At 43.9% G+C, this 6450-nt stretch overlaps 1 pseudogene; it reads right to left on the reverse strand.

The window, feature by feature from the left end:
• Positions 1–230: 230 nt before the first annotated feature.
• On the reverse strand, positions 231–1037 carry LOC115900053 (annotated as a pseudogene).
• Between the last annotated feature and the right edge of the window lie 5413 nt (positions 1038–6450).

The raw sequence follows: 6450 nt of genomic DNA on the forward strand, positions 1-6450 counted from the left end.
TGATATATCAAAAGATCCTGTTGTCACCTTGAATAGATACAATTTTATTTAATTTTTTCTTAAACATTTTATTGATGTTATAGAGGGATTTCTTTCGTTTGCATTTTTCCAGCCACTGGGAGAGTGGCTGAGTACTGAGCCTATCACTACTTGGATGATACAGGTAAGACTCCAGATTCACGCTTCCGAGTACTAAGAGTTCCTCTAAAGTGCCACAATCAAGCCGGCCTTCATTTACATTTCTGCTGAACATGGCAATGCCCACCGGTATCTCTGAAGTGTAATTACGTCTTAGGTTGGCATTTCTCCAAGTAAAGCAGCTGTTTGGAATAGAATGCTCCCTGCTCCCTTTCTTTTTTGTCTTACAAACTGAACTGCATCTTCATGCTTAATTCCATATTCAGTCCAAGCAAGTGCCGCCAGCACAGGTGCCCTTCCCAATCCCACAACACAATGCACTGCCATGCAGCAACCTGGCTTTTCATGCCATTTGGTGTTTAACAGGTTTAGCCAATCATCTACTATCTGATTAGGTGGCGGAGCTTCATTGTCAAATGACCAATCTAAAATGTGGATTCCTTGTTTTTCAACTGTAACTTTACCAAATGTAGCATCACAAACTCAAACCAAAAGTGTCACTCCACACTTCCCACATCCCTCTGTGAACCTGCTGCAGTGGCACTGGTGGACCTGTGGGTTATGAGAAAATGCATGTTCCTGTAGATCTGCACAGGGGCTGGACAGTCAGTCCATTTTGGTGAAAAGAAAAAGTGTGAGCATGTGTGTGAGTAATGGGGAAAGTGAAAAGAAATTAATAAATCTTGAAATGTTTCACAGCAGAAAACTTTTTAATCTTTTATTTTTAGATCACTAGACTGCCTATTATTGATCAGTGTTTTTTTTGACTTGTCTATTCCTTATGAAGCTACTATCTTCAAGATAAGCAGAATTGTTCAGAACCCACTGGAATCCAACCTCAATTTAGGCTTCAATTTCTGCAGATGGACACCTCCGGACTCCAAAAAATCCAACGACATACAAAGCTTAAGCAGCCTTCATTACCTTTAGTTCAAGTTAATAGTGTAGGTCACTTTCCACTTGTGCTTACTTGATGCTTAATTTTACTGGAATCGCTAAAAGAAATATACTTGCAATTTTTTTTAAAGGTATCTATTTCTGAGGCCAGTCTTGGTGTCTCGAGTTTTCAAGGCAGTGTTGATGACAGCACGTAGAACCTCAAAGCTCATTTGTCGGTGAAAATGCTGTGCTCAGCCTGGCAGAAATCTGCTCCCACACTCAAAGTCACCATAAATGTACAACATCACAAAAAAGTGCTGGTGTGCTGAGGACTGGGCATTGGAGTTGGGGATGGCTGCTCCAGCCTCTGTACACAACACCTGGCCTGGTGGATCCAGAGTTAGTCTTGCTGCCCAGCTGCCACTCTAGCCACTCCCTAGACACAATTTTAAATTGTCAGATATATCTTTAGTAAAGCTGAAAACACAATTCCAGAGGAATTCAAAGAAGGAAAATTTTCTATTTATTAAACAACATAAAGATACCAAAATTGATGAATGTATGGTTTGAGAAGAAACCTCAGACAAAACTTAAGATTATGCAAGCATAACTATTGAGAAGTAATTAACAGAGAGAAGCTGGCAGTGCATTGCAAAAATATACTATAAGCAAATGGATTCTATTCTAGAAACACAAGGTTGATCAGAAAACTTACTAATACTACCATCGCAGTAACTTAAGGGGAAAATAAAATCACTTCAATTACATGAAAAAATTAACTTTAAGATATATTTTAGATTTTACAAAAATAGCAAATTTATTTGCTACCTTAACATGACAAAAAAAAAAAAACAACAACATAGGATTTTAACCATAAAGCCAGTGTGCTGCTTAATGGTAAAACCTTAAGAGAAGTTAGGAACAAGGTATGGATACTGACTTAGATCAGGATTTTTAAAAATTGGACTGATAGAAATGCAGAAACTGCAGATATCGAGTTTCAGTGGTTACTGCCGACGTACACACATTTCTATACTACCGGGGGGTTGTTTCTGAAGTTGTCCTTTTTTTTTTTTTTTTTTTTTTTTTTTTTGTGAGATGGAGTCTCGCTCTGTCGCTCGGGCTGGAGTGCAGTGGCCGGATCTCAGCTCACTGCAAGCTCCCCCTCCCAGGTTTACGCCATTCTCCTGCCTCAGCCTCCCGAGTAGCTGGGACTACAGGCGCCTGCCACCTTGCCCAGCTAGTTTTTTGTATTTTTTAGTAGAGACGGAGTTTCACCATGTTAGCCAGGATGGTCTCGATCTCCTGACCTCGTGATCCGCCCGTCTCGGCCTCCCAAAGGGCTGGGATTTACAGGCTTGAGCCACCGCGCCTGGCCTAGTTGTCCATTTTTTTTAATGCATAGGAGGCATATGGAAAGGTAGAGGTTTGCTGACTTCCAGGAAAAAGGAAATTAAGAAACCAATTTAACCTGTGGCTAAGTGCAGTGGCTCACACCTGTAATCCCAGCACTTGGGAGGCTGAGGCAGGAACGTCGCTTGAGGCTGGGAGTTCAAGACCAGCCTGGGCAACATGGTGAAACTCCCATCTCTACAAAAAAAAATTTGAATTCAAAAACAAGAAGCCCACTTAACCTGGGATAAGGTCTTGCCTACTGCACTGCTTAGAGTAAGAGTCACCCTAGAAGCAAGCTCCAATTAGGCCCCTGTGAAATGCTTTATGAGAGACCTTTCCTTAAAACTAAATTTTGTTAAAATTCCTAAAACAGTCATATTATAGAAGAACTAGATACCAAAAAGTATGTACAGTCTGGCCAGGCGCAGGAGCTCAGGCCTGTAATCCCAGCACTTGGGGAGGCCAAGGTGGGCAGATCATGAGGTTAGGAGTTCAAGACCAGTCTGGCCAACATAGTGAAACCCCATCTCTACTAAAAATACAAAAAGTAGCCAGCTATGGTGGTGTGCACCTGTAATCCCAGCTACTCGGGAGGCTGAGGCAGGAAAATCAGGTGAACCTGCGAAGTGGAGGTTGCAGTGAGCGACATTGTGCCACTGCACTCCAGCCCAGGCAACAATGTGAGACTCCCTCTAAAATATACATATATTATATTTTTATATATATATAAATAAATATATAAATATTATATATTAATATATTTAAAATTTTCTTATCCATTATTTTATCCATCTAAAATAAATAAATATATACATACACACACACACAGTCTCTGGATACAACTTTGTTCCTATATATGTTCTTTGTTCCTATAAACGTTCTTTTACAATGCCTTAGCCCAGGAGACCAAGTCCCCTTCAAATCTGGAAAAATCACAACCCTGAGGACCAAATACAGCCCAAATGGAATAGACGCTTATGAAGTTCTCCTGGCAACCCATTCATTCATAAAGTTAAAAGGAGTCAAGCCCTGGGTTCATCAATCACCAGTAAAGATTGTTCCTGTCCACTGTACTCCAGCCTGGGTGACAGAGCAAGACCCCATCTCCAATAAAAAAGTAGTATCTGATAATATTTAAAACTCTCCTCGGCCGGGCGCGGTGGCTCAAGCCTGTAATCCCAGCACTTTGGGAGGCCGAGATGGGCGGATCACGAGGTCAGGAGATGGAGACCATCCTGGCTAACATGGTGAAACCCCGTCTCTACTAAAAAATACAAAAAAAAAACTAGCCGGGCGAGGTGGTGGGTGCCTGTAGTCCCAGCTACCCGGGAGGCTGAGGCAGGAGAATGGCGTGAACCTGGGAGGCGGAGCTTGCAGTGAGCTGAGATCCGGCCACTGCACTCCAGCCCAGGCGACAGAGCGAGACTCCGTCTCAAAAAAAAAAAAAAAAAACTCTCCTCAGCCCCTCATTACACAGGTTACACAGACAACAGGAAGCAGTAGGGCCAACTCATCCAAACCCCAAATGGCTGTAGAAGCCCACAACTAATTTCTCCACCCAGGAATACACTTGTGAACCCCTAACTGATCTTCAGTTACTTTTCAGGGAAAAAAAAAAAAAAAAAGTGCAAGGGCTCTTGGATTTCCAGATAAAGGAAAAGCCATTTATCCATATTTGCATTCCTTTTAGAGTCTAAAACCAGCCTCTGCCTGATCAAACTAGAAGGCCAGAAGCAGATGGCAGCTGAAGGAAACAGCTCACTCAAGATGCCAACCAGGCCTCTGTTAATGCCATCATGGATAAGATCTATTTCTGAGGGTCTAATTAAGTTAGGAACTACAGTTGTATGTATGTTGGGATTCCTTTTCCTTCTTGTCAAGGTACAGATGGAGCAGAGCTATCTTGTATGTCAGTAGCCCCACTCATGCATTCTTGGTACTCAGACCTGCATGCCTTGAAAGCATGAAGTAGCTAGAATGGTCATCACCCCACTTCCCTCAAGATTGAGGAGTGCACAAAAAGGGGGGTACCTGTAACTGTGGGACCAGCTCAAATTAACCATTTCTTAAGTTGTTGCAGGTAAACACAGAGCCAAAATTGCCTTGGCACATGCAATGCAAAAAGCTTTAAATTCTGATTGTTATCATCACCAGCCTGGCAGGCCAGCTGCATTGGCATCATCTGGGTCTAGCTGGAAATGCCATAAAAACTTGACCCACTCCAGCTGGGCATGGTGGCTCACACCTGTAATCCCAGCACTTTGGGAGGCCAATGTGGGCGAATCACGAAGTCAGGAGCTCGAGACCATCCTTGCTAACACAGTGGAACCCCATCTCTACTAAAAAATACAAAAAAGTTAGCCAGACGTGGTGGCGGGCTCCTGTAGTCCCAGCTACTCGGGAGGCTGAGGCAGGAGAATGGGGTGAACCCGGGAGGTGGAGCTTGCAGTGGGCCGAGATGGCGCCCCTGCACTCCAGCCTGGGCGACAGAGCGAGACTCCGTCTCAAAAAAAAAAAAAAAAAAAAAAAAAAACGCTTGACCCACCCCCTAATCACAGAGACAGATCTGAGCATTGCCTCCTGTCTCCTTGCCAGTTGACTTGGTATAAAGCCTTTTTTTTTCCTCAAAAGAGGGAACCATAATGTTGGCTTCTGCGGGTGTCATAAAGTAAGCCTATTGCTCAGTAACAAACATATCTTTCCATTTTTTAGTTTTTCTTTTTACTTTTTTCTTTTCTTTTTTTTTTTTTTTTTTTTGAGACGGAGTCTATCTTCCAGGCTGAAGTGCAGTGGCGCGATCTCGGCTCACTGCAAGCTCTGTCTCCCGGGTTCCCGTCATTCTCCTGCCTCAGCCTCCCGAGTAACTGGGACTACAGGCGCCGCCACCACGCCCGGCTAATTTTTTGTATTTTTAGTAGAGACGGGGTTTCATCATGTTAGCCAGGATGCTCTCGATCTCCTGACCTCATGATCCACCCACCTCAGCCTCCCAAAGTGCTGGGATTACAGGCATGAGCCACCACACCCGGCCCATTTTTTAGTTTTTCTTTTACAAACTTTAAAACATTATTGTAGGCCGGGCGCGGTGGCTCAAGCCTGTAATCCCAGCACTTTGGGAGGCCGAGGCAGGCGGATCACAAGGTCAGGAGATCGAGACCATCCTGGCTAACACGGTGAAACCCCATCTCTACTAAAAAGTACAAAAAACTAGCCGGGCGAGGTGGCGGGCGCCTGTAGTCCCAGCTACTCGGGAGGCTGAGGCAGGAGAATGGCGTGAACCCGGGAGGCGGAGACTGCAGTGAGCTGAGATCCGGCCACTGCACTCCAGCTTGGGCGACAGAGCGAGACTCCGTCTCAAAAAAAAAAAAAAAATTATTGTATTCATAATTTCTCAGTTTATATGTGGTTTTTAGAAGATTTATTCCCAGACAGTTCTCATTTTAAATTTAACATTTTATAAGATGTATTTCTAAGTAGCTTATCATTTCTATTGCTATAATGAATATGAGGGTTTTTTATAGTATTTTTTGTTTGTTTGTTCGTTTTTGAGATGGAGTCTCGCTCTGTCATCCAAACTGGAGTGCAATGGCACGATCTCGGCTCACTGCAACCTCCACCTCCAAGGTTCAAGCGATTCTTCTGTCTCACCCTCCCAAGTAGCTGGGATTATAGGTGCTCACCACCAAGCCTGGCTAATTTTTTTGGTAGTTTTGTAGAGATGGGGTTTCACCATGTTGGCCAGGCTGGTCTTGAACTCCTGACCTCAGGTTATCCACCCGCCTCAGCCTCCCAAAGTGCTGGAATTACAGGCGTGAGCTGCCACACCCAGCCTATAGTATGTTTTCTTATTGGATGTTGGTGGAGTCACGGACTGAATGTGCCCCTTAAGTCATATATTGAAGCCCTAACCCCCGGTGTTGCTGTATTGGGAAGGAGGAATCTCTAAGAAAATAATTAAGGCTAAATAAGGTTATGAGAGGCCAGGAGTGGTGACTCATGCCTGTAATCCCAGCACTTTGGGAGACCAAGGCGCGTGGA

This window comes from Rhinopithecus roxellana, chromosome 10, assembly GCF_007565055.1.
Source record: "Rhinopithecus roxellana isolate Shanxi Qingling chromosome 10, ASM756505v1, whole genome shotgun sequence".
Classification (NCBI taxonomy): domain Eukaryota; kingdom Metazoa; phylum Chordata; class Mammalia; order Primates; family Cercopithecidae; genus Rhinopithecus; species Rhinopithecus roxellana.